Below are 27,906 nucleotides of genomic sequence, written 5' to 3'. Positions count from 1 at the left end.
GACACACTATAACGTCATTATTCTTTCACCCCAATGCCAGGCCCACTGAGCTGCAGTGCACAGCCCCTCCGGGACCTGCTCCCAAAGGGAAGGGGAGCCTCTGGTCGCCGTGGTCCCCCCAGTGGGGCTGGATGGTCCCCGAGCCTGTCCCTGAGCATCTCTCTCCTCCAGGCCTGGGCCAAAGCCCTGGTCCCTGTAGCGCTCACACACTTGTCCCATTGATTTCAGGACCAGCTCAAACTCCCCTCTGGCTTCGGGAGGGTTTGAGGCCTCCGCCGAAAGCTTGAAAGAAGAGCTGATGAGGGTGACCCAGCCCGCTCAAGTTTCATCAGAGAAGCAAAACCAAACCGCGGAATTCTGTCTTGCAAACCTTCAGCCTATTCGGTGACGGCTGAAGGTTTGTTTTCAATCTTCCCTTCCCTTCTTTGGGAGGAGGCCCCAGCGACCCCCACAAACCAGACTCGGCTCTGGCCAGTGGCCACGGGGTTTCAAATTCTGAAACGGGCCTTTTGCAAAATGTTCAGTTTCGAGCCCTGGTCCGATTGCCCACATCCTGTCCAAACTTCCTGGGGGAGCGAGATTTATTTAAGAAAGGAATAAAATCCCCATGTTCAGGCCATTGAGTGAAAACACGCTCCATCACAGGCAATTTCAAGGATTAAGGTTACATATCTCTTAATGAGTCACAGGCAGAAAGCAAAGTGGAGTTGGCTGGAGGAGGAGGGCCAGCCTCGGTCCTGAGGAGGCGCTAGGCCTCAGCGCCAAGGACCCCGGTTCTCTGCCAGGGATATAATCTGCCCCCCAGCACGGCCTCACAATCATTCTTTTGTGCATTCATTCATTCTTTCACTCAACCCGTATTCTTACTGATGGATGAGCTACTCTGCACAGGTTCTGTACTGGAGAGTGGGGAGTCCGAGGCACCCAAGACCGAGCACCCCCAGTCGGGAAGCTCAAGGTGTGGTTGGGAAAGCAGATGCCTAACCAGATCACGGCCAAGCAACAGGACCGGTTTCCACATGGAAGTCAAGTTCATGGCCATGGAACAGTTGTGAGTGTGGGGGCACTCATCCCATCTGGAGGGGCAGGACAAGCCCTCCGGTGATTGAGCACCGTGGGGAGAGGGCTAAAGGGTGAGCTTGTGCAAAAGGCTCAGGGGCACAGATGCACGCAAACTCGGGGGGGGGGGATGGTCTGCTGGGTGATGCACGAGGTCAGGGAGCTTGTGATGGGAGGCCAAGTCATGAGGATCCTTGAGCATGAAGCCAAGGAGCCTGGACTTCACCCTGGGGCTTTGGGAACTCATGAGAGAGCTCTAAGGAGCAGAGGACTCTTTCTCAGTCATTCTAAAAGGATGCACATGGAGGAGAGCAAATTGGAGGAGGAGCAAGAAGACCAGTCGGAGGCGGATGACAGCCCAAGGAGCCTGGACCAACATGGGGGTGATGGTGATGAGAACCGTAGACTCATGGGCTCCCTGGAGAGATGCTGAAGGGGGTGGACTGGAGTTGGAAGCAGAGGGAGGGAGGCATCAGGGATGGCGACTGAAACAACGTATGCCCATTTGCCGGGGGTGCTGTAGAACATTCTAGTAATGTTAGCGATAGCCAGTGTCCCAGGCAGCCATTTTGAGAAACTCAAAGAAATATGGTAGAGGGAAGCAAAAACGTCAACATATATTCCATTCTACCCTCGGTTTGTCATTTGGCAACACATCTAAGAGAAATACTTGAAAGTTGACAGGGCAGATCAAACCCTGACACTCAACAGAACTTTCCTTAACAAGCACGGTGCTTGAGTGAATGTTGTGTTGGGCTGGCTGGTCACAACTGACCAGGCAGCAGCTGCACAAACTCCAAAGTACACTTGTCTCTCTTTCCTCCAAGGATGTCCAAAGACTCTGCTGACCTGATTGACCCCAGGGAGCCAAAGCCATCAAGCAGCTCCCACCAAGTCTATAGCTTTGTCCTCCTTTCAGTGGCCCCCAAAACACAGGAGACAAGCAGATTCAGCTTCTTATGAGGGTCAAGACCAGTCCAGTTGGCAGGTTAACAAAGCCCCGGGCACCTGGGCTTCATAGCACTGGTCACATATGTAATCAGGTAATTTTGCCATATGCATAGTTGTTTAAAATCTATCTCCCACTCAAGACTTGACGCTCCACCAGGATAGAGATGGGATATGTCTTATTTCTTGCTATTTATCACGCAGCCTCTGGCGCCATAGAAAGGGCCCAATATTTTTTGAGTAAATGAAAGAATGAATGATTAATTCGCCAAGCATTTCCAGATGCCCAGACCTTCTGCTGGGGGAGCATGACTCAAAAAGAAGACCCCAACTTCAAGAAGTTCAGAGCCCTTTGGGAGAGACTGGTGGCTCATAATTTAACAACGTGATATGGGCTCTGTCAGTGGTACTGATGAAAGATGAATGAGTGAGGAAGGGCAAATTTGGACACAGGGATGTGGGAAGTCAAAGGAGGGGCAAGGGACTGTGGGAATGTGAGAGGCAGGTGACATCTGTGTTAGGCAGTGAGGGAAGCACACCTCGTTTACCCAGGAACTCTGGGGAAATGTGAGAACCTGATTCCCATATGTGTACACACTTGACAGCCGAATCTTAGCCTCTGGCCCAAAGGCATCAACGCTGACCATGCTGCTCACCCTCAGCATGCGGGGGGCCCACCTGCTACCCACATGGTCTGAACGCCTCTCTGGAGGGACTGGAGTTTGCCCAGATGGGAGAGAGTTGACCCAGAAGACTCAAAATTAGAGGCCCAGATGCCCACAGTTAAAAAGGGGGATTCTACCTGATTCAGGTGAATGGTTTGAGTGGACATCAAATCCTTGAGAAGAAGATGGCTATATTCCAAGCCAGCTGACCAAGTACCACCACCAAGTTCAAAGGAAGGATGCAAGACCAGGAGTGGGAGACGGAATCCAGGGTCAGGAGCTGGTCAAGACAAGAGAGGAAGAGTAGTGGTCGGTATTAGGTAAATAGTGGATACTGAATATGTAATTGCTGGGGGGAGGGAGGGAGGAATAGAAGGAGGGAGGGAAGGAGGACGGGAGGGAGGGAGAATCTTGGGCAAATGTCCCACACAGTGCAAAATTGTTGCCAACTCACATTTCTTGTTGTCTGTCCCTGGTAGAGGGTATGATATGATGCCTTAAATGCGCATGGTCTGGGCTGGCCTGTCCCATCCAAACTGGTATTCTTCCAAAACTTAGTTGAACTCTATTCTTCTGGGACAGGGGAATTTGGGTACCACATCCATTTGGGAGCTTTTAAATGAATGCAGTTGACACCATCAATTACATCTCCTTCAGGTAATTTCTGAGGTATCTCTTTCCTCTCTGGTACCATACTATTATGTATAGGATAGGTATTACGCCAGATAAGGGCCTTATAATAAGCTCCTGTTAGACAAGGTTAATTCTCACAACAATCCAGCCAGGTAGGTATCATTATTCTCATCTAATAGGTGACACTGAGGCTGGAGGTCCGGAGTGCTTCCTGTCTAACCCAAAGTCCCACAGCTAGAAGCAGGATGAAAGACAAGGAGTGGCCCCCCTCACTGGAGGCATGAAAACAAGACTGGGTTATTTTCAATCTCCTGTCTTGGCAGAGGCCGGGGCAGCTTTCGGGAAGACCCAGGGCTTCCATTCCACCAGTCCAAGCCAATGTTGCCCAAGGATGGGCCAAGGTCCAGGGCAGTCAGAACTGCCAGGATCCTGTCTCACTGTCTGGCACTGGCCACAGGAAGCTGGACTCAAGGGAGAATTTGCACTTGGGTAGGAGGATGCCACAGACCATCTGACACACAGCATACCTCCCTGCAGAAGAGCTCCCGGGCCCTTCTGAGAAGGGCCATCCCGGTTCCACAAAAGCACATGTATTTTTAGCTATTCATTCATTCATTCAGCAGTAATTTACTGGGCGCCTCCTAGGCTCAGGCTGGGCAGGCCCTGGGGAGACAGAGAAGAATTTGACCCAGTTCTTGGCTCATGGAGCAGGTCAGTTTAATGGTGACATGTAAACAAATGCCCACGACGGAGTGGGATGGGTGTTCCGTGCGGTATTTAGAATGCGCTCTGAGGCTGGGGTGTGGCTGACTTTGGACTGGTCAGGGAAGGAAGCCCAGTGGGACCTCATCTACCCATTGCCTCACACATGGGTCACTGACTCATTCATTTACTGATTCGTTCACTTATTCACTCGTTCATTCATAGAGCACTCAATTTATTCTTGGATGACATATTCATTGACTCGTTGAATCACTCAATTATTATTCTTTTATTCAATGACTCTAAGATATTCATTCCTCCATCCATTTGCCTGTCCATTCCCTCATTAATTTGTCTCAGGCCTTGACTTACTTATCTAGTGATTAGTTAAATTATTCAACTTTGTCCTCTTTTCATTGACTTCTTTATTCCCACACTCCTTTTTTGACTTATTCATCAATTAATTCATTTGGTTCCTCATTGACTCACTGGCTCACTCATTCTGTCCTTACCAATTAACTTTCACTAATCCATTTATTGATAAACTCATTCTGGAATCCACTTATTAATTCACCCATCTGGTTGCATACTCATCTTTCTCTTATTGAGTCATTGAACAACTAGTCTTTCATTCATTCCCTCCTTCACTTACTCATTCATCACTCGCCATCCACCTCTTGACATCTGTACCTACACATCGACTCATCCACTCATGAATTCATCATACACTTAAGTACTCATTGACTTAGTTACTCTACACATTATCAATGTGTTCACTCATTTGTGTACTCCACATTTTCACTCCTTTTTTCCCATTCCTTTTTTTACTCAAAGACTCATTCAGGGGCTTCCCTGGTGGCACAATCATTTTGAATCCACCTGCCAATGCAGGGGACACGGGTTCAAGCTCTAGTCCAGGAAGATCCCACATGCCGCGGGGCAATTAAGCCTATGTGCCACAACTACTGAGCCTGCGCTCTAGAGCCTGCAGCTCTAGAGCCACAGCTACTGAAGCCCGTGCAACTAGAGCCTGTGCTCTGCAACAAGAGAAGCCACCACAGTGAGAAGCCCTCACACTGCAACAAAGAGTAGCCCCCACTCGCCACAACTAGAGAAAGCCGGCAGGCAGCAACAAAGACCCAACACGGCCAAAAATAAAATAAATAAAATTAAATAAATAAATTTATTTTAAAAAAGACTCATTCGTTCACTTACTCACTGCTTCATTCATTCATTATTTCATTCACCTTTTATTCAATGACTCATCCAACAAATGTATTACATGTGCTCTTTGTGCAGTGCGCAGGAGGAGTGTGAGTCCTAACGCCCTGGACCTTACAGCCCAGGGAGGTGGTCATTGGCACAGGCATCTTCTCTTTTATAAAGCATCTGATACTTGAGACTGAGCTGAAGTCCTGCCATCTGTGCTTCTGGAAAGCCCATCTACTTGCCCTATTTATATTGAATTACTATATTTATCAGTAGGTCTCCACCTAATCCCAAAGAGCTATTTGATTGCTGGAACTAGATCAGATTTAGATATGAATGCCATGACCAATACAGAGCCTCACACAGATCTGGATCAATACTTGTTGAGCTGAAATTAATACCTTAGTATCAGTTATTCTTGCACTCTCTCAGATACCAAGGGCCAGAAAATTTTAAAATATGGGGTAGAGGGACCTCCTGCCATCACCTCCAATCAGGTCATTAGTATTTGTTCCTGAGATAGGGTAAAAAAAAAAAATCCAGATAAGCAGCATGCAAAAACATCCAAATTAGTTCAGTACAACATGAACTGCACACTACGTACTATTAAAACAAACATTTTAAAAGGTGTTTTATTTTTATAAATGTCAGTGGTGCAGAACTGTAATAATCATAACCCTTGTTTCAAAACACATTTCCATCACTGGCCCTCTTCTAATTTACTTTTTCATAGATTGATTTACTAAACAATAATAATAACGATAATAGTAACACCCAAGAACCCACTAAAATATAACAACAAATATTTTAATATCTATGTCCCCCTTATAAACAGAGGTAACAGATTAAGTCTTTTTGGTTAAATGGATCTCAGAGAAGCAAAATTGGGCCCCTCATAATTCTTGTTTCATAAAATGTTATCATTGAAGTACTCTTGGTCATTTTAATTTTCTTTATATATGGATTTTCTCTTATTTATTAATTTAGTCAGGTATTCATTTTCAAAAGTAAAGTCAACAGCAAAGAATCCACTTCCAAACAAGAGGGTAAGCTTTGACTATTACGTCTCCCTATAAACTCCTTAAACAGAGTGGTACAATAGCTGACTTGGGTTAAACAAATCCTTGTTTCATGAATAATCACATCATTGGTCATGAGTGGCCAATGTGATTTTACTAGCATATTTATCTTTAATTTGTTCAATTATTTATTACCCAAGGAAAACACAACCAACCCAAGAACAAGATCTTTGACTAAGCCTAGAATTCATCTATGCTCTTCTTACTCTAAGAGGTAGCAGTCTAAATCTATTTTTTAACAGAAACCTTTTTTTTTTTTTTTTTGGTTTTGCAAAATGAATTAACCACGATCCTTGTCAGACAAAGTCTTGTCATTGGTCCCTGCATAATCTTCTTTGATTTGTTCTATAGTTACATGAAGCCATCTATTCTTTTTAAAGAATATAGTCATCATCCATAAACAAAATGACCAAACCAAGAATAAAAACTTAATCTCTTACTTACCCTGATCTATACTCTTCTTGGCCACATAGGTAACAGTCAAGATCTTCATCATTAAATAATGACTAAAACAACCAAGGTGTGGCCATTCTGGGGCACAAAGCAGATGGAAAAAAGAATAACATGCACTGATCATTGGTTCCTATTTTGCACTCTTTCATTTAGTTAACCATTTTTTAATCCTAATTTTGTTTCCTTCATGAATCAAACATCTAGTAACCCACTTCAGACTAAAAGCTGAACATTGATTATTAAATACCTCTTTCTAGCTGCTTCCTACACAAAGTGGTAACAACTTTATGTATATGTTTTCTTATTGAGCCAACATATTTCAGAACTGAAGTAATTATATTCCTTATTTTATAACACATCCTAAAAATTGGTCCGTGTTTTGACCTCTCTTTCTTTTCTTTTGAGTGTATTTGTTTATTGATCCATTCATTTATTCACTAATAGTATAAAACCAATGTCTATTAACTAGATTCTCAAACTTTCCTGAGATCATTCCCAAAAAAGTCATACACTAGTTCTCTTTTTGCCATGGACCTCAGTGGTTCAAAAAATGATTGACCATAATTTTTATTCAGATGCATTCCATTCACATCATTGGTCCAGGTGTGGCCCTTCTGCATTTAATTTGAACAATTTTTAGATGTTACAATGAACAACCATGAAACTGTTGTCCTACTCAACAACTAGAGTACTGACTTCCTAAATGAGTAACAGCCTAGATCTTTATCAAGAGGGGGATGTTTAAATAATCAATGGGACAAACATAAAATGGGACATTTCAGTTTTGAAATGAATGGGAAAAGTTAAGTTTTTTTCTTGTACTTCATTTGTGCTAAATTGCATTAATCATAAACTTTGGCTCATAACACCTTCTCATTGTAGGTCTATGCATGGCATTTAATTTTAATTACATTTATTCTTTTTTAATGATACAACGGAAACCCATGAGCTAACCACCCAAACCAAGAACTTTATTACTTACATGGCAAGATACGGTCCTCCCCCGGAGGGATTAGGCAAATATCTTCATGATTGGAGAATAATTTAATTAGTTATAGTTCATCCATCCTGTGGAATGTAAGATGCTGACAAATGAAAAGGCCTGGATTGGGGTTTTAATTTAGTGAACCTGAGGTAACCATGACAACAATTAATTGTAAACAATGATTTATGCTACATTCTTATCTCTGCTTCATGAATGGACCTCCATTTTATTAATTAATGTATTCAGTTACTCATTTTAATAACACAATAAGCACCTGTAAATGAACACCCAATATAAGAAGAACTATGAGTGTTGCAGACAAGAGACTCTAGGTCCCTTACCCACAGAGCTAAGAAGTCAGAACTTCATTTTTTTTTTAAATTGGGGTATAGCTCTTTTACAATGTTGTGTTAGTTTCTACCATACAGCGAAGTGAGGTAGAATTCCCTGTGCTACACAGCAGCTTCTCATGAGTTATCTATTTTATACATATTAGTGTATAGATGGCAATCCCAATCTCCCAATTCATCCCATAACCCCCTTACCCTCCTTGGTGTTCATACGTTTGTAGAACTTCATTTTTTAAAAGGTGTCTGTTGTGCTGAATCAGATTCTTCACGAATCTTGGTTTACGACACAATCTTATCATTGGTCCTTATGTGGCCTTCTTCGATTATAGTCCATACTTTCTTTTTTTCAATTGTTCGATCTGCAAAAATCAGGAGTCACTATCGGACAGGCAATCCATCCGCATGGTGCTCTGAGTGAAAACAGATCAGCTTGCTATATGATGGACTAAAATCCCACTACCCAAGAGGTAAAGTAGTGAGAGGAACAGCCATCAAATGTATTCCATACTTTTAAATCATACACTGAATATTTTAAATAAGTTATCCCAACGAAGACAAGAACTTGACCATTACTCACATTGAACCATGAAGGTCTTGATAATTACAAAATGATTATCCACTCATGTCCATTCTGTGAAGCACAAAGCAAAGAGCACAAAAAAGGGCGGGGGAGGAAATGAATACGGACTCTTTTATAACTTTAAAAATGTTAAATAAAATAGGACAGAATATCTTTTGTCCAAAAAGGCAAATATGCAAAATTCTCTCCACTGATTCGTGTTTTCCACTTGATTGACTTGCTACTTAGGTATTAATTCATTTCATTATTTATTTCTGTTTCTCTTAATTAAATAAACTAGAACTCACCACTGATCTAGACCAAGAACATTGACTATGACTATTCTCTGTCTAAATGACCTTCATCCCAAACAGGTAACACCTCTGATTTGTTTGTTTATTCATGAACCTCAGTGTCCTAGGATGATATTTAAAAATATATAGTTCAACAGTTGTACTGACTGGTTACATACTAATCCTTGATGTGTAATTCATTCTCATCTCTGGTCTTTTAAATTTTTGTGTACGTATATAGACATTTATCCATTTTTTGTAATACAGCGAACACCCATGAGCAAACTACCCACCCAAGGATGAGAACTTTGTGTACCACGTATACAGGCCTATAGGCTTCTTACCCAGAGACTCCCCAGCCATGACGTTTAACCATGAGAAGACATTCTGGGGAGTAGAAAGCAAATGTTAAAAAGATTGAAACAGCCTAGATCTTGACTTTGCTCTAATACGCTAATGGATGCAGGGTGAGCAGGTTGAGATTAACCTTAAAACTTTGGGCCATGTTACTTGCTACAATTGGCAAAAAAGTAACCCCTCTTTTAATTTAATTAATTCAATGATAAAGTTTACATAAAAAAGGGATACCTTTGAATCCAGTACCTGAATCAAGGACAGGAGCATCTGTGAGCATCCGTCTCTATGCTCCACACATACATACAACCACCTGAATCTCTGAGCCTTACTTGTGCAGAATTAGATTCATCTCAGCCCTTGCTCCAAGGTAATTTCATACCAATGAACAATACTAAATCCTACTTTATTTATTTATTTATTCATAAATTAATTCGGAAACTATTCATTCTTTTTAAAGAAATGGAACAACGTTTAAAACCTCCAAAACCCTGAACAGAAATGCTACTGTATGTATCAATGTTCTTCTTACCCAAACTAGCAAGGGCCAGAATTTCTGCCCTAAGAGGGACATCAACTGAATGGAACTGGTTAAATCATAATTATTTCAAGACACGCTCATTACTGGCCCACACTTTGTCCCTTTGAGCTAGTGATTGTTATTAACTTATCCATTTATTCACTGTAATGATAAAATTGCACACGCGCAATGCAATAGCATGAATAATAGTAATACTTGTGCAGTTTGCTGCTCATTAGCAAGCTGATAACAGACTGGGTAACTCTGCAATGGAATTCAGTGAGCACAATAGCTCATGCTGCCTAACAAACTTTTATCACTGGCCTTCTTTAATTTAAACGGCACTTAATCTTTTATTTAATTTTATAAACACGTTTCCGAATTAGTAATAAAACAAACAACCAGTAGACCAAAGACATCCCAGAATGAGAACATTGACAATTCATGCATCTGTCTGTATGTGCTGCATTCTGAGAGATAAGGAACATGAATCCCAACTCCTCAAAAATAGATTAGTACTGATACTTGTTTCATCACATCTGCGATAGTTAGTCCAGGACTGGCCATGTTTTTATTCATTTATTCCTATTTTTTAAACCTCCATGCATTAATTCACTTATACTAATATAATCATTATCCTTGACCCACAAAAGCGCAAAAACAGGATAACTGAATATTCGAAACAACTGTCTATAAGATCATTTCCAATACAGACATAGACTAGATTCTTCTTGTGGTGGACCTCAGATGTCCTGACACATATTATTCAACATCCTTGACTCAGACATCACCAGTTGTTAGCAAAGGTCCAAGCACGGAATCTTTTTTCTTCATTTATACTTTGCCTCTTGATTTTATTTATTAAGTTACGACTTACAAATAAAGAAATATACATGAATCAGAAAAAACCCAAAATAAGAACCTTGATATCCCTAATGTAGATCTATAAAATCATTTCCTAGACACCAGATCTGTTTCTTGAATTGACCTCAGTGTTTCATACATGGATGCCTCAACATGTTTCCATGTCCATTATTGGACTATGGTTGCCCTGCTCTGATTATATTTCCTATTTCTTAATAATGCATTGACCACCATAAACCACCCAAACCAAGACAAGAAATTTGACTATTACTCACACTGGTCTCCATGTTCCTAAGACAACTGAGTTTGAGGCCACAGTAGAATGCTAGAATCAGTGCAGGAGTGACCATTCTGAGGAGTAGAAAAAAGAACAAAAAGTAAAGTTTGAGACCTTCTATGCATTGATTGTTTGCGTTCCACCTTTCATGGACTCAGTCATTTAATATTTATTAGTTTATGGTAATTCTTTCCGGTTGGACCTCAGAGTTCCAGACACGTATTCATCATGTACGACTCATACGCCACCAGTAGTCATCATCAATCCAGTATTGCCCCTCTTTTTCTTCGCTCATTTCTATGTGTTTATTGATCAAATCACTAATTCACTAATAATAATTTTAAATCACTATGATTCACAAAAACCCAAGAAGAGTTTTTACATACATAATCTGTACACAGAATAATTCTCACATCAATATATATTTCACTATATCCTCAGTTTTACAAACATTCAATAAACAATACAGTGCATCACATCAATCTCATATTTATTGCTAGTCTAGAGTTGACCATCTTTGATTATTTTTCACACTTTTTAATAATATTTTGAATACTCTTAAACAAACCAAGACAAGAACTTTGACTATTACTCACATGGTCTTCATGCTCCAAACACAGATGTAACCAGAAATCTCCTGACAATGGAAGATGCTTAAATCAGCTCAAGTGCATTCATTCTGGAGAGTACAAAGCAGGACAAAGAAATCAAAAAAACTCAGACCTCATCTCCATTGATCCTTGATTTCTGCATTTCAGTTACTCATTGAGGTATTTATTAATTTTGCATAAATATACATTTTTCCTTAACAAAAAAGGACTAACCTTAAACTTGGAACTGATCCAGATCAAAAAACTGATTCTTACAAAACAGTGTCCAGATGATCCTAAACCAAAGAGGTAACATTCTTGAATCATTTATTTCTTAAGGAACAACGTTTCAATATTAACATGAAAACTTTTATGAGCAATATTTTTTGTGTCACCACATATGTTCATGTTGAAAAATGCTTCACCCTCCTCTTCTTTATCTATTTATTTATATGTGCTTAATGGTTCTATCATTGATTCATTAGTAATAGCAAATCTAAATCTATGAATCTAAATAAGAACACGGTATTTGTATATTGCTGACATCTGTCTATAGGATCATCTCAAACAGAGGGAATAGACTGGATCTCAGGTTGACCCCAAGTTCCACACACATACTACTCATCATCCGTGACTCACATGCCCCAGACATCATTAATGGTCCACATTAGACCCTCGTTTTCTTCATTTGTTTTACATTGGTATCAATTAAATAATTCGTTCATGGATTTTAACAAAAATCAAATTATTTAAGGAAACACACGAACAAGATCCTTAAATATTCCTGAAGTCTGTCTACAGAATCTTTTCCCATATACACTATATTTTTTCATTAAGTGACTTCAACATTGATTAGTCGATGATTCCTATGACATCCTATGACGATGATTCCTATGACATCTCTTATTATCTATTATGGATAATTTTTCATTATATTTAGTACTTTTTAATAATGCCAGGAATACTCAAACAAATTACTGAAACCAAAATAAGATCTCTGACTACTGCTACTCATCTGTTCTCTTTCCTGACACAGAGGCAATATAATCTTGATCACAACAGAACCTAAGATCAGCTCAGTGCATCCATTCTGAAGAGTACCAAACAGACATAATGATAAAAAAAAGTTGAGATATTCTCTTCTCTCCATTTATCCACAATTTCCATCCTCCATGTACATAGTCATTTAAGTGTTTATTAATTCACGGTAATTTTTATTTTTCTTTCAATACAATAAATATCAAACATGCAACTGACTCAAGGTAATAACTGGCTACTACTTACCCCTGTCAATATCACGCTTATTTAGTTCAAGACATAATACATTTGGTCCATTTTATTATCTATTCCAGTATATATTAATATTCATTTTGCTGACTAAATATTTTATTAATTAACAATGCTTCACCCCTCTTCAGCTTTATTCATTCACACATTTGTTAATTTATTCTGCCATGGATTCTTTTATAATTATATTTTTAAAATTCATGAGCACAAAGTCCAAGAAAAAGATCACTGTATAATCCTGAAATCTATCTATAGTCGCTTAAAATATGATGAATAGACAGAGTCCCTTTGTGTTGATCCTCAGACTTCTGGACACGCAGAATTCATCGTATATGACTCATACACTAGTCATCATCATTAGACCATGATTGGCCAACTTGCTCTTTATGTCACCAATATTTGTTTACTAATTCACTAATAAGGAAATACATGTAAATCACCAAAAAAAGACAAGAATAACATTCTTGAATATCTCATAACATCCACCTATAGACTCATTCATTTCAATCATCTCTTTCAATTAACTGAACTCAATGTTCCATTTATGGATTAATCAATGTAATGCTTCATATTAATCTGATATTAAGCATCAGTATGGTTGGCTTTCTTTGATTATATTCAATACTTTTTAATAATACAGTGAATAGTTGTTTTTAAAAAAAACACTCAAACCAAGTCAAGAACTTTGACTATTATGCTGTTCTCCACACTCCTAATACAAAGATGCAACCATACAGCTTGTGACTTTGGAAGAACCTTTAAATAAGCTCGAGTGGGTCCATTCTGAGGAGCAAAATGAGGAGCAGATGATAAAAAAAATAAGACATTCTATCCATTGATCTATAGATTACACCGTTCATTTATATAGTTGTTGAGGTATTTATTAAAATAGGTTAATATATTTCTTCTTAATAAATCAAATTGTCAAACTGGAAACTGACTCAACAATAACTGACTCTTACTTACAAGGTTCTGTTATCATCCTTTTGTCAAAGACAAAACACACTTGGCAAAATACACACGGTACATTTACTGTCCATTCCAAATTATAATATTATTTTTCCTCATACATTCCTGCCATTAGTTTAAAGCGTCAATTCAAACAGAGATAATGAACTAGATTTTTTTCAGGTTGGACCACGTTCCAGACACACATTCATCATATATGACTCATACGCCATCAGTGGTCATCACTAATCCAATATTGCCCCTCCTTTTTTTCATTAATTTCTATAGGTTTGTTGATTAAATCATTACCTCATTAATAATCATTTTTAAATATTATGATTCACAAAAACTCAAGAATACTTTCTGTGTCCCGAATCTATATATGGAATTATTCTCACAACAGTATATCTCTCACTAATTATCCTCAGTTTTTCATATATACATTGATATGATAACTTTATCCCATATTTATCACTGAGATAGAGTTGCATTCTCTAAATCTATTTTGCACTTTTTTAAAAATTAATTAATTAATTTATTTATTTTTGGCTGTGTTGGGTCTTTGTTTCTGTGTGAGGGCTTTCTCTAGTTGTGGCAAGCGGGGGCCACTCTTCATCGTGGTGCACGGGCCTCTCACTATCGCGACCTCTCGTTGCAGAGCACAGGCTCCAGACGTGCAGGCTCAGTAGCTGTGGCTCACGGGCCTAGTTGCTCCGTGGCCTGTGGGATCTTCCCAGACCAGGGCTCGAACCCGTGTCCCCTGCATTAGCAGGCAGATTCTCAACCACTGAGCCACCAAGGAAGCCCCTTATTTTGCACTTTTAAATGAATCGCTTAAAAAAACAACAACACTGAAACCAAGAGAGTAACCTCACTATTACTCACATTAATCTGTCTTCCTAGTATATACAGGCAACCGTAGAGCTCATGAGGGTGGAAGATGCTGAAAGCACCTCGAGGGCATCTGTACTGAGAAGTACAACATGGAGCAGACAATTAAAAAAATGAGACTTAATCACCTTTTCTGAATAGGTATCAATGTTTTCAATTTTATTAATATCTTTTGCCACGCAACATACATTCATAATTGGACAATGCTTCACCCTATTGTTTTTAGTGTATGTATTTATATTTGTCTAATGATTCTATAGTAATTCCATAATAGTAACAAATCTAAGTTATGAAATGAATACAAGAATATGATCTTTGTATATGTCTCACATCTCTTTATAGAAACAATTTCAACAGAGGAACAGGTTAATTTTGTTCTGTGTTGGACCTCCGAGCTTCAGACACAAATTCTTTCATCGTCCATGACTCCTATGCCATCAGACATCACCACTGGTCCATGATTTGGTCTGTTTCTCTTCATTTGTATGTTTGTACTGATTAAATTATGAATTCATTGATAAGAATAAAAATAATACATGGTTCATAAAAACTCTAGGACAAGATTCCTAACACTGGTTTACAGAATCATTTTCCACACAGACTATACCTTTTTCATTAATAGACCTCAATCCTGCACATTATTGATTAATCAACATAATGTTTCATATCCTATTTATCATTAGGAATATTTTAATGAATTTAATACTTTTTAATAATATTGTAAATACCCTTAAACACATGACCCAATCCAAGACAACAGTGTGGACCATTACTCACCTTGGTCTCTTTCCACACAAGGAAGCAGCAGACGATCTTGATGACAACAGGAGCTGAAGTCATCTCCAGCATCTGTTCTGAAGAGGACGAAGCAGACAAGATGATAAAAATGTTGAGACTTTCTCTCCACTGATTTAAAGTTTCCACAACTCATCTGCATAGTCATTTAGGCATTTATTAATTTATGGTAAGATTTATTTATTTTGCTCTTAAGAAATCAAATGTCAAAGTTGTAACTGAATCAGTAAATGACAATTATCACTATTATTCTCAAAGACATATACACTTGATCATTTTATTTTCCGTCCCAACTTACATCATCAGATTTCTTCATAATACTTTTTAACAATGAACAGTGTTTCTGCTCTTCATATTTATTTACTTACCTATTTATTGACTTATCCTGCCATTGATTTCTTAATAATAATACTTTTAGATATTTCTGTACACTAAGACTAAGAACATGATCCTCATATATGCCTGGCATCTCCCTACAGGATCACTTCAAAAGAGGGGAGAGGCTTCCCTGGTGGCGCAGTGGTTGAGAGTCCGCCTGCCGTTGCAGGGGACACGGGTTCGTGCCCCGGTCTGGGAAGATCCCACATGCCGCGGAACGGCTGGGCCCGTGAGCCATGGCCGCTGAGCCTGCGCGTCCGGAGCCTGTGCTCCGCAACGGGAGAGGCCACGACAGTGAGAGGCCCGCGTACCGCAAAAAAAAAAAAAAAAAAAAAAAAAAAAAGAGGGGAGAATGTTAGATTTGTTTTGTGTTGGTCCTCAGAACTCCAGACCTGTAGTGTTCCTCATCAAAGACTCATACCACAAGTCATCATTGTTTATGCAGACTTGGTCCTCATTACCTTCATTCACGTCAACACTTTTTATTGATTAATTCATCAATTCACTAATAATAATAAAATAAATGCTTCACGGTCACAAAAACTTAAAACAAACAAGGTCCTTGGCTCTTTCATTTGTCTATAGAATTACTTCCCACAGAAACTGTCATTAATTGACCTCAAAGTTTCCTATATAGATTCATTAATATGAATCCTATATAAATTTATTAATGCTTCATATTAACCCTACTTTTACTGTTCAGCCATGGTCGACAATCATCAATTATATTTCACATTTTTTTTTAAAGATTTTTTGATGTGGACCATTTTAAAAGTCCTTATTGAATTTGTTACAATATTGTTTCTGTTTTATGTTTTGGTTTTTTGGCCCCGCAGCATGTGGGATCTCAGCTCCCTGACCAGGGATCGAACCCACACCCCCTGCAATAGAAGGCGAAGTCTTAACCACTGGACCACCAGGGAAGTCCCTCACAGGTTTTAAGAATGCAGTGAAAATCTTATAAAAAACAAAACCACAAAACCAAGAAAATAATTCTGACTATTACTCACTTTGCTCTCCAAGCTCTTAACACATAGATGAAAGCACAGGATTCGTGACGTCGGCGGAACACTTAAGTCAGCCCATTGCAACGATTCTAAGGAGCACAAGACAAAGTAGAAGATAAAAAAAGAGGTTAAGATATTTTCATTAGTCCTTGAATTGCACATTTCATTCAGTCAGTCATTTAGGTAGGTAGTGAATTGGGATCATTTGTATTTTATTTTCTCCTGAGTAAATGAACAATATCGATCTTGACAATGACAGTGAACATGAAAATTTGACTTATCAATAACTATCTCATCCTTAGTCAAAGAATAACCCCCTTGTACCATATGCTCCCTAACACACATTTGTTTTTGATATATATTGATAGTATTTCTTGCCTAACCACATATTTCTATAATTGGAGAAAGTTCCACCACCTTCATCTTTATTTATCTATTTATTATTTGATTGATCCCATTATAAAAATAGGGGCAATGGGCCAGAATCCATTTGCATTGGACCTCAGAGTTCCAGACGCGTATTCATCATACACAACTCATAACGCACCGAACAGTCATCATGGATCCAATGTTGTACCTATTTTCTTCATTCATTTCTACAGTGTTTATTGACTAATTCATTAATTCACTAATAATAATTTTAAAACTCAATTATTCGCAAAAAGCCAGAAAAGCCCTGAAATCCCTATTCTGTATATATAATAGAATTATTTACACATCAGTATATCTCTTTGTTTATATCCTTTGTTTTTATGTTACATATTAATTCAGTATTTATCACTGGGCTACAGTTGGCCATTCTTATTATATATGGTACTATTCAATAACACACTAAATACCCTGAAAGGAATCACTGAATCTATACAAGACTTTCACTATTACTCACATTAGGTGTCTGTGTTAGGTGTCTGTTCTCCTAACACAGAGATGCAATCACAGAGGTCACCATCACGGTACACTGCTTAAATCAGCTCAAGTGTTTCCATTCTGCAAAGTACAAAGAAGTCGATGATAAAAAAACATTTAAGTATAATCCCCATTGATCCTTGATATCCACATTTCATTTACTCATGCATTTAGGTATTTATAAATTATTCACAAGGGAGATATTTGTTTGTTTGTTTGTTTTTGTTTTTTAAATTTACGGCTTTATTGAGCTACGATGGACAAATAAAAATTGTTCATGTCTAAACTGTACAAAATGATGTTTAAAGCTATTCAACATTATTTAACACACATACAGATTGTGAAATAATCAATAAAATCAAGTTAATGAACACACCCATCACCTCACATAGTTGACTTTGTGTGTGATGAGAACACTTAAGACTTACTCTATTTGCAAATTCCAAGAACACAATAGAGTATTATTAACCATAGCCACGAAGGTGTGCATTACATCCCTAGATATCATTCATTGTGTAAGGGAAATGTGTACCCTTTGACTAACATCTCCCATTTCTCCCACCTCCCGGTGGCCCCTGGCTACTCAGCATTTTTTTTTTTTTTACATCTTTATTGTTTTACAATGCTTTACAATGGTGTGTTAGTTTCTGATTTATAACAAAGTGAATCAGTTATACATATACATATGTCCTCCTATCTCTTCCCTCTTGCATCTCTCTCCCTCCCACCCTCCCTATCCCAACCCTCTAGGTGGTCACAAAGCACCGAGCTGATCTCCCTGTGCTATGCGGCTGCTTCCCACTAGCTATCTATTTTATCTTTGGTAGTGTATATATGTCCATGCTACTCTCTCACTTTGTCACAGCTTACCCTTCCCCCTCCCCATATCCTCAAGTCCATTCTCTAGTAGATCTGTGTCTTTGTTTTTTTTTTTTTTTTGGTCTGTGTCTTTATTCCTGTCTTACCCCTAGGTTCTTCATGACCTTTTTTCTTATATTCCATATATATGTGTTAGCATAGGGTATTTGTTTTTCTCTTTCTGACTTACTTCACTCTGTATGACAGACTCTAGGCCCATCCACCTCATTACAAATAGCTCAATTTCGTTTCTTTTGATGGCTGAGTAATATTCCATTGTATATATGTGCCACATCTTCTTTATCCATTCATCCGATGATGGGCACTTAGGTTGCTTCCATTTCCTGGCTACTGTAAATAGAGCTGCAATGAACATTTTGGTACATGACACTTTTTGAATTATGGTTTTCTCAGGGTATATGCCCAGTAGTGGCATTGCTGGGTCATATGGTAGTTCTATTTGTAGTTTTTTAAGGAACCTCCATACTGTGCTCCATAGTGGCTGTACCAATTCACATCCCCACCAGCAGTGCAAGAGTGTTTCCTTTTCTCCACACCCTCTCCAGCATTTATTGTTTCTAGATTTTTTGATGATGGCCATTCTGACTGGTGCGAGATGATATCTCACTGTAGTTTTGATTTGCATTGCTCTAATGATTAATTATGTTGAGCATTCTTTCATGTGTTTGTTGGCAGTCTATATATCTTCTTTGGAGAAATGTCTATTTAGGTATTCTGCCCATTTTTGGATTGGGTTGTTCTTTTTTTGATATTGAGCTTCATGAGCTGCTTGTAAATTTTGGAGATTAATCCTTTGTCAGTTGCTTCGTTTGCAAATATTTTCTCCCATTCTGAGGGTTATCTTTTGGTCTTGTTTATGGTTTCCTTTGCTGTGCAAAAGCTTTGAAGTTTCATTAGGTCCCATTTGTTTATTTTTGTTTTTATTTCCATTTCTCTAGGAGGTGGGTCAAAAAGGATCTTGCTGTGATTTATGTCATAGAGTGTTCTACATTTTCTCCTAAGAGTTTGATAGTTTCTGGCCTTACATTTAGGTCTTTAATCCATTTTGAGTTTATTTTTGTGTATGGTGTTAGGGAGTGATCTAATCTCATACTTTTACATGTACCTGTCCAGTTTTCCCAGCACCACTTATTGAAGAGGCTGTCCTTTCTCCACTGTGCATTCCTGCCTCCTTTATCAAAGATACGGTGACCATATGTGCGTGGGTTTATCTCTGGGCTTTCTATCCTGTTCCATTGATCTATATTTCTGTTTTTGTGCCAGTATCATACTGTCTTGATTACTGTAGCATTGTAGTATAGTCTGAAGTCAGGGAGCCTGATTCCTCCAGCTCCGTTTTTCGTTCTCAAGATTGCTTTGGCTATTCGGGGTCTTTTGTGTTTCCATACAAATTGTGAAATTTTTTGTTCTAGTTCTGTGAAAAATGCCAGTGGTAGTTTGATAGGGATTGCATTGAATCTGTAGATTGCTTTGGGTAGTAGAGTCATTTTCACAATGTTGATTCTTCCATTCCAAGAACATGGTATATCTCTCCATCTATTTGTATCATCTTTAATTTCTTTCATCAGTGTCTTATAATTTTCTGCATACAGGTTTTTTGTCTCCTTAGGTAGGTTTATTCCTAGATATTTTATTCTTTTTGTTGCAATGGTAAATGGGAATGTTTTCTTGATTTCACTTTCAGATTTTTCATCCTTAGTGTATAGGAATGCCAGATTTTGTATCCTGCTACTTTACCAAATTCATTGATAAGCTCTAGTAGTTTTCTGGTGGCATCTTTAGGATTCTCTATGTATAGTATCATGTCATCTGCAAACAGTGACAGCTTTACTTCTTCTTTTCCGATTTGGATTCCTTTTATTTCCTTTTCTTCTCTGATTGCTGTGGCTAAAACTTCCAAAACTATGTTGAATAAGAGTGGTGAGAGTGGGCAACCTTGTCTTGTTCCTGATCTTAGTGGAAATGCTTTCAGTTTTTCACCATTGAGGACGATGTTGGCTGTGGGTTTGTCATATATGGTCTTTATTATGTTGAGGAAAGTTCCCTCTATGCCTACTTTCTGGAGGGTTTTTATCATAAATGGGTGTTGAATTTTGTCGAAAGCTTTCTCTGCATCTATTGAGATGACCATATGGTTTTTCTCCTTCAATTTGTTAATATGGTTTATCACATTGATTGATTTGCGTATATTGAAGAATCCTTGCATTCCTGGGATAAACCCCACTTGGTCATGGTGTATGATCCTTTTAATGTGCTGTTGGATTCTGTTTGCTAGTATTTTGTTGAGGATTTTTGCATCAGTGTTCATCAGTGGTATTGGCCTGTAGTTTTCTTTCTTTGTGACATCCTTGTCTGGTTTTGGTATCAGGGTGATGGTGGTCTCATAGAATGGGTGTGGGAGTGTTCCTCCCTCTGCTGTATTTTGGAAGAGTTTGAGAAGGATAGGTGTCAGCTCTTCTCTAAATGTTTGAAAGAATTAGCCTGTGAAGCCATCTGGTTCTGGGCTTTTGTTTGTTGGAAGATTTTTAATCACAGTTTCAATTTCACTGCTTGTGATTGGTCTGTTCATATTTTCTATTTTTTCCTGATTCAGTCTTGGCAGATTGTGCATTTCTAAGAATTTGTCCATTTCTTCCAGGTGGTCCATTTTATTGGCATAGAGTTGCTTGTAGTAATCTCTCATGATCTTTTGTATTTCTGCAGTGTCAGTTGTTACTTCTCCTTTTTCATTTCTAATTCTATTGATTTGAGTCTTCTCCCTTTTTTTCTTGATGAGTCTGGCTAATGGTTTATCAATTTTGTTTATCTTCTCAAAGAACCAGCTCTTAGTTTTACTGATCTTTGCTATCATTTCCTTAATTTCTTTTTCATTTATTTCTGATCTGATCTTTATGATTTCTTTCCTTCTGCTAACTTTGGGGTGTTTTTGTTCTTCTTCCTCTAATTGCTTTAGGTGCAAGGTTAGGTTGTTTATTTGAGATGTTTCCTGTTTCTTAAGGTAGGATTGTATTGCTATAAACTTCCCTCTTAGAACTGCTTTTGCTGCATCCCATAGGTTTTGGGTCATCGTGTCTCCATTGTCATTTGTTTCTAGGTATTTTTTGATTTCCTCTTTGATTTCTTCAGTGATCGCTTCATTATTAAGTAGTGTATTGTTTAGCCTCCGTGTGTTTGTATTTTTTACCGATCTTTTCCTGTAATGATATCCAGTCTCATAGCGTTGTGGTCGGAAAAGATACTTGATACAATTTCAATTTTCTTAAGTTTACCAAGGCTTGATTTGTGACCCAACATATGATCTATCCTGGAGAATGTTCCAAGAGCACTTGAGAACAATGTGTATTCTGTTGTTTTTGGATGGAATGTCCTATAAATACCAATTAAGTCCATCTTATTTAATGTATCATTTAAAGCTTGTGTTTCCTTATTTATTTTCATTTTGGATGATCTGTCCATTGGTGAAAGTGGGGTGTTAAAGTCCCCTACTATGAATGTGTTACTGTTGATTTCCCCTTTTATGGCTGTTAGTATTTGCCTTATGTATTGAGGTGCTCCTATGTTGGGTGCATAAATATTTACAATTGTTATATCTTCTTCTTGGATTGATCCCTTGATCATTGTGTAGTGTCCTTCTTTGTCTCTTGTAATAGTCTTTATTTTAAAGTCTGTTTTGTCTGATATGAGAATTGCTACTCCAGCTTTCTTTTGGTTTCCATTTGCATGGAATACACAGTGGAGATATTTTTATCTTAACAAAATGAATAACAGCAAACTTGAGACAAACCCACAACAATATAATTGATTCTTAATTATCTGTATTGATATGATCCTTAGTCAAAGCGATGCTCTTGATCCATTTATTCCTGAGTTTCAGTGTTTTCAATTTTATTAATAGTATTTCTTGTCTAGCCACATGTTTATACTTAGACAAAGTTCACCCTTTTTTCTTTACCTGTTATTTATATTTATTTAATGGTTTTATAATTAATCCATTAATAATAATAAATCTAAATCTATGAACCAAATACGTATACTGGGTATATCTTAACATGAAATACAAGAAATACACTAGGTATTTTGTTGGACCTCAGTATCTAGACATATATTACTCACTATCCAGACTCATCTGCTACCATTCAGCATCACTGGCGCATGAAAGCCCTCTTTCTTTTCATTCTCATAAACATCTGTTTATCGATAAATTCATTGCTAAATACACAGAAATAAAAAATAAACTAAAATATTGTCAATATCTATCTCTAAAATCTTTTCCAGAGACTAACTCTGTTTCAAAAACTGACCTCAAGGATACATTTATAGATTAATCAACATAACATTTCATGTCACTCTGATACTAACATGGCATTTTTCCTTCTTTGATTATATTTCATATTTTGAATAATACATGAATAACCTTAAACAAACCACTGAAACTAAAACATTGACTATTACTCACATGGTCTTCATACTCCTACAGCACAGATGAAACCAGAGAGCTCGTGACCATGCAAGATGTTTCAATCAGCTCCAGTGCGTCCATTCTGAGGAATATAAAGCAGAGGAGATGATAATAAAATGAGATGCTCTTCCTGACATCTGTCTATAGGATGCCTTCTCAAGTTGAGAATGGACTAGCTTAATTCAATACTGGACCTCAGAGTTTTAGACATGTATTCATCGTATATGACTCATATTGATGATGACCAGAAATCATCATCGATCCAATATTTGTCCTATTTTTCTACATACATTTCTATATCTTTATTGATTAAATCAAAAATCCACTAATAATTTCAGCAGTACAATTCAAAAAATAAAACAAGAAGAGCCTTGGTGTACATAGAAGTATTGTTACTGTAACATATCTTCCTCGATAATACATTGTTTTCCATATATACATTAATCTATATAATGGTTCATATATTCATACTCAGGACTGAGATGTAGCTGCCTTCTTTACTTATATTCCACATTTCTTAATAATACCGTAAATTACTTTAATAAAAAAACAGAGAACGTCAACTGTTACTCAGAGCTCCTGTCCATGGAAGATGCTAAATCATCTCTACTGCCTTCATTCTGAGGAGTACAGAACACGGAAGATGATAAAAATATTGAGACCTAATAACCACTGATCCTTGTTTTCTGCATTTCATTTACTCAGTATTTAGGTATTTATTACTTTTTCTTTCTCTCTATACTTTTTATCTTGTTAAAAGAGAAAGCTTAATCTATAGTCTTAGGCAGAACAATTAAACTGTCTGTACTGATGCATTTCTATCTAAGCTTGGTCAAAGAGATGACCTTCAGCCATTTATTTAATGGGCATCAGTGTTTTCAGTGTTTACTAACAGTGTCTTTTGCCAAACCAAATACGTTCATATTTGGACAGTGCTTCACCCTATTTTTCCTTATGTTTATTTGTATTTGTTTAATGGTTCTATCAGAGATCCATTAATAATAACAAATCTAAGTCTGTGAAATCCATACAAAGATATGATCTATTTATATTCCTGTCATCTCTCTATAGAGACAATTTCACCAGAAGGAAGAGACTACTTATGGTCTGGGCTGGACCTCAGAGTTTCAGACATGTTTTCATCGTTCAGGACTCTTCCCGTCACGTTCATCATCATTGGTCCATCACTGAGTCTCTTTTCTTCCATCATTTCTATATTTGTATTGATTAAATCATTAATTAATTGGTAGTAATAAAAATAATATATGGTTCACTAAATATTCCAAGAATAAGACTCTTCAATACCCCTAACCTCAGTTTACAGAATCATTTCCCACTAAGGGCCCATCTCTTCCAATTTTCAACCTCAATCCTATCCATTATCAATTATTCAAAAGAATATTTCTTATATTTATCATTGAACTATGAGTAAGTTTTTGATTAATGTAATACGTTTTAATAACACCATGAGTACCCTCAAACGCACCACCAGTCCAAGACAACAACCTTGCCCATTGCTCACCTTAGTTTCCTTCCTGACACAGGGGCGGTGTGACAAGTGAGCACGGCAGAAGCTGAAATGGCAGGAACATCCATCCTGAAGAATAACAAGCAGACAAGGTGATAAAAATACTGAGATATACGCTCTCCATTGATCCAAATATCACACTATTCATTTGCACAGTAATTGAGGCATTGACTAAATTATGGTAATATTTGTTTCTTTTTCCCTTAATAAATCAAATGTCAAAGTTGTAACTGACTCAGTCAGTAACCAATACCTGTCACTTTCTATGTCACCCAAAGAGGTAACACCCTTATGCCACATCTTTCCCAATGGTTATCAGTCTTTTCAATAAATTTTTTTAAAAAGAATTATGGGGGTGTTTTTTGGATGTGGACCATTTTGAAAGTCTTTACTGAATTTGTTCCAATATTGCTTCTGTTTTATGTTTTGTTTTTTTGGCCACGAGGCATGTGGGATCTTAGCTCCCCGACCAGGGATCGAAACCGCACCCACTGCATTGGAAAACGAATTCTTAACCACTGGACCGCCAGGGAAGCCCCTCAAAAAATATTAATGTATTAATATACGATAGTAATTTTTGCCTAACCATATATTTTTATAATTGGAAAAGGCTTCACATTCATCATTGTTTAAATTTTACACATCTGTATATTCACTATTTCATTGATTCAGTTACAAAAATAGAAAAAAATGCCTGGTCATAATAACCAAAACAAACATCTTTGTGTATTCCTAATCACTGCCTATAAGGTCACTGCAAACAGGAAAATGGACTAGAATCCATTTGCATCGGACTTCAGAGCTCCAGACACGTATTCATCGTACACGACTCATACGCCACCGGTAGTCATCATCGATCCAATATTGTCCCTTTTTTTCTAAATATATTTCTATTTCTTTATTGTGTAAATCACAAATTCACTAATAATTTCATCAGTACAATTAGAAAAACAAGAAGAGCTTTGATGTATATAGAATATTCTTACTTTAATACATCTCTCATTAACACTCTCAGTTTTCCGTATATTCATTAATCAATATAATGATTCTTATACCAATACTCAACACTGAGATGCAGCCGCCTTCTTTACTTATAGTCCACATTTCTTAATCATACATTGAATTACTTTAATAAAAAAACAAACTGAGAAAAGAACTTCGACTATTACTCACATTAATCTCCATCCTCCTACTATTCAGAGGCAAGCACAGAGCTCATGCCCATGAAAGACGCTAAATCATCTCTATTGCCTTCATTCTGAGGAGTACAGAACACAGGAGATGATAAAAATATTCAGACCTAATTGCCATTGATCCTTATTTTCCAAATTTCATTTACTCAGTATTTAGGTAGTTATTATTTTTTCTTTCAATACTTTCTATTTTGTTAAAAGAGAAAGCTCAGTCTTTAGTCTGAGGCAGAACAAGTAAACTGACTCTTACATATGCATTTCTATCCAAACTGGGTCAAATAGGTGACCCTCAGCCATTTATTTAATGGGCATCAGTGTTTTCAATGTTTGTTAACAGTAACTTTTGTCACAAAGTTCCGATTTGGACAATGTTTCACCCTACTCTTCCTTATATGTTTATTTATACTTGCTTAATGGTTCCATCACAGATCCATTAATAACAACAAATCTAAGTCTATGAAATCAATATAAGAATATGATTTCTTTATATTCCTGACATCTCTCCATAGAAATAATTTCAAACAGGGAATAGACTACTTATGATCTGGGTTGGACCTCAGTTTCAACCATGTTTTCATCATTCAGGACTCTTCCCATCACAATCATCATCATTGGCCCACGATTGAGTCTCTTTTTTTGTTCATTTCTATTTGTTTATTGACTAATTCAGTAAGTCACTCATAATAATTTAAAAAGCCTATTATTCACAAATCCAAAGAAGAGTTATGATATTTCTGTCTATAAATAGATCATTCTCACAGCAATGTACCTCTTTTTAAATTATATGCTGTTACTCATCTATGCATTAATCAATTAATGTTTCATAAACTTCTGTATCACTGAGCTGCATTGTCCCTCTGTCATCCTATATGGAATTTTCAAATAGTACACTGTATACACACACAGAGGAAAAAAAATCACTGAAACCAAGACAAGAAATTTGACTATTACTCACATTGGTCTCTGTGCTTCTAACACAGAGATGCAATCATTAAGGTGCATCACCACGGAATAACGCTTTATCAGCGCGAATGTGTCCATTTTGAACAATATGAAGCACAGTCAATGAGGAAAAAAAACAAATTTATTGCCATTGACTCTTGCATTCTACATTTCATTTACCCAGTCATTTAGGAATTTATAACTTTTTTATAATGCAGACATTGTTTTCTCTTAACAGAAAGAACAACTTCAAACTTGAGATTGACTCAGAACAATAAAATCAACTCTGAATAGTTCAAGTCTATTTGATACTTGGCCAGAGAGGTGATACCCCTGAGCCATCCATTTCATAATGGACATCAATGTTGGCAATTTTTATTAATATTTCTTGCCTCATTATATATATTCCTAATTAGACAATAATTTACTGTTCTTCTTCATCTATTATCTACATATTTTTAATGGTGCTCTTATTGCTGTATTACTAATTTTTAACCTCGGTCTAAGCACTTGAACTTCTTAACATCTGTGCATAGGATGAAATAAACAAAGAAAAAGAGTATGGACTGTGTTGGGCCTCAGCGTTCCAGACCCTTATTTTTCATCATCCATGGTCATGTGTTAATCATCATTGATTCATTTGGGCCCATGTTTAGTTCATTTATTTATATATTTGTATCAATTAAATGATTACTTCACTTATAATAATAAAATAAATATTTGAGTAACAAAAACCAAAGAACTAGCCATTGGATATCCCTGACTTGTCTCTAATACCAACATAGATTATATCATTCATTAATAAATATGAATGTTATATATTATCAATTAATCAACATAAGGTCTCATATGATATTTATCATTGGGCCATAGTTAACTTTTTGATTATATTTACTACTTTCAAAGAATACAATGAAAACACTTAAACCAACTCCCCAAACCAAGACAGGAACCCTGGCTATAGCTTACCTGGGTCTCTGTCCCATAGCAACCTGAAAAGGAGAACCTTGATCAAAATGGAGGCTGAACTCACCTTGAGCTTCTATTCTGGAAAGTACCAAACAGAGAAGGTGATAACCGAGATTGAGACTTTCACACCATGGATCGGTGGATTTGTTGACTGATGCTTTCATTAGCATAACCAATGAAAACA

General features: G+C 37.3%; 2 long non-coding RNA genes, 11 other non-coding genes and 2 pseudogenes across 14 annotated transcripts; all 15 read right to left on the bottom strand.

The window, feature by feature from the left end:
• Positions 1-7,276: 7,276 nt before the first annotated feature.
• On the bottom strand, positions 7,277-7,350 carry LOC115867392 (small nucleolar RNA SNORD113/SNORD114 family). Its single transcript, XR_004045104.2, has one exon. It is a non-coding gene; the product is annotated as a small nucleolar RNA SNORD113/SNORD114 family (small nucleolar RNA).
• A 1,081-nt stretch (positions 7,351-8,431) lies between these two features.
• On the bottom strand, positions 8,432-8,577 carry LOC115867403 (small nucleolar RNA SNORA79). The gene has a single exon (XR_004045113.1). It is a non-coding gene; the product is annotated as a small nucleolar RNA SNORA79 (small nucleolar RNA).
• Positions 8,578-8,632: 55 nt separating this feature from the next.
• LOC132596790 (uncharacterized) lies at positions 8,633-11,631 on the bottom strand. The gene is made up of 4 exons (XR_009562794.1): positions 11,547-11,631; positions 10,949-11,024; positions 9,280-9,322; positions 8,633-8,714 (listed from the first exon to the last, which is right to left on the bottom strand). It is a non-coding gene; the product is annotated as an uncharacterized lncRNA (long non-coding RNA).
• Positions 10,546-10,620, bottom strand: LOC115867449 (small nucleolar RNA SNORD113/SNORD114 family). Its single transcript, XR_004045150.1, has one exon. It is a non-coding gene; the product is annotated as a small nucleolar RNA SNORD113/SNORD114 family (small nucleolar RNA).
• On the bottom strand, positions 11,147-11,218 carry LOC115867413 (small nucleolar RNA SNORD113/SNORD114 family). Its single transcript, XR_004045121.1, has one exon. It is a non-coding gene; the product is annotated as a small nucleolar RNA SNORD113/SNORD114 family (small nucleolar RNA).
• A 501-nt stretch (positions 11,632-12,132) lies between the features above and the next one.
• On the bottom strand, positions 12,133-12,205 carry LOC115867390 (small nucleolar RNA SNORD113/SNORD114 family). The gene has a single exon (XR_004045102.1). It is a non-coding gene; the product is annotated as a small nucleolar RNA SNORD113/SNORD114 family (small nucleolar RNA).
• Positions 12,206-13,120: 915 nt separating this feature from the next.
• LOC115867370 (small nucleolar RNA SNORD113/SNORD114 family) lies at positions 13,121-13,192 on the bottom strand. The gene has a single exon (XR_004045085.2). It is a non-coding gene; the product is annotated as a small nucleolar RNA SNORD113/SNORD114 family (small nucleolar RNA).
• A 767-nt stretch (positions 13,193-13,959) lies between these two features.
• Positions 13,960-14,028, bottom strand: LOC115867436 (small nucleolar RNA SNORD113/SNORD114 family; annotated as a pseudogene).
• Positions 14,029-14,929: 901 nt separating this feature from the next.
• LOC132596789 (uncharacterized) lies at positions 14,930-27,078 on the bottom strand. 2 transcript variants are annotated; one of them, XR_009562793.1, is made up of 8 exons: positions 26,767-27,078; positions 25,792-25,876; positions 24,613-24,687; positions 23,088-23,172; positions 17,733-17,833; positions 16,850-16,935; positions 15,444-15,520; positions 14,930-15,160 (listed from the first exon to the last, which is right to left on the bottom strand). It is a non-coding gene; the product is annotated as an uncharacterized lncRNA (long non-coding RNA). The 2 variants fall into 2 exon arrangements; XR_009562792.1 differs by lacking the exon at positions 14,930-15,160 and having other exon boundaries at positions 15,168-15,520.
• On the bottom strand, positions 15,049-15,124 carry LOC115867369 (small nucleolar RNA SNORD113/SNORD114 family). Its single transcript, XR_004045084.1, has one exon. It is a non-coding gene; the product is annotated as a small nucleolar RNA SNORD113/SNORD114 family (small nucleolar RNA).
• LOC115867444 (small nucleolar RNA SNORD113/SNORD114 family) lies at positions 17,342-17,414 on the bottom strand. Its single transcript, XR_004045146.1, has one exon. It is a non-coding gene; the product is annotated as a small nucleolar RNA SNORD113/SNORD114 family (small nucleolar RNA).
• LOC115867450 (small nucleolar RNA SNORD113/SNORD114 family) lies at positions 23,279-23,355 on the bottom strand. The gene has a single exon (XR_004045151.1). It is a non-coding gene; the product is annotated as a small nucleolar RNA SNORD113/SNORD114 family (small nucleolar RNA).
• On the bottom strand, positions 24,203-24,274 carry LOC115867380 (small nucleolar RNA SNORD113/SNORD114 family). The gene has a single exon (XR_004045094.1). It is a non-coding gene; the product is annotated as a small nucleolar RNA SNORD113/SNORD114 family (small nucleolar RNA).
• LOC115867430 (small nucleolar RNA SNORD113/SNORD114 family) lies at positions 25,408-25,479 on the bottom strand. Its single transcript, XR_004045135.1, has one exon. It is a non-coding gene; the product is annotated as a small nucleolar RNA SNORD113/SNORD114 family (small nucleolar RNA).
• LOC115867396 (small nucleolar RNA SNORD113/SNORD114 family) lies at positions 26,361-26,430 on the bottom strand (annotated as a pseudogene).
• Positions 27,079-27,906: the final 828 nt, after the last annotated feature.

The sequence above is a fragment of the Globicephala melas genome, chromosome 2, assembly GCF_963455315.2.
Source record: "Globicephala melas chromosome 2, mGloMel1.2, whole genome shotgun sequence".
NCBI classification, from domain to species: Eukaryota; Metazoa; Chordata; class Mammalia; order Artiodactyla; family Delphinidae; genus Globicephala; species Globicephala melas.
Note: the sequence above shows the minus strand (reverse complement) of the source record. Positions and strands in the feature narration are given on the sequence as shown.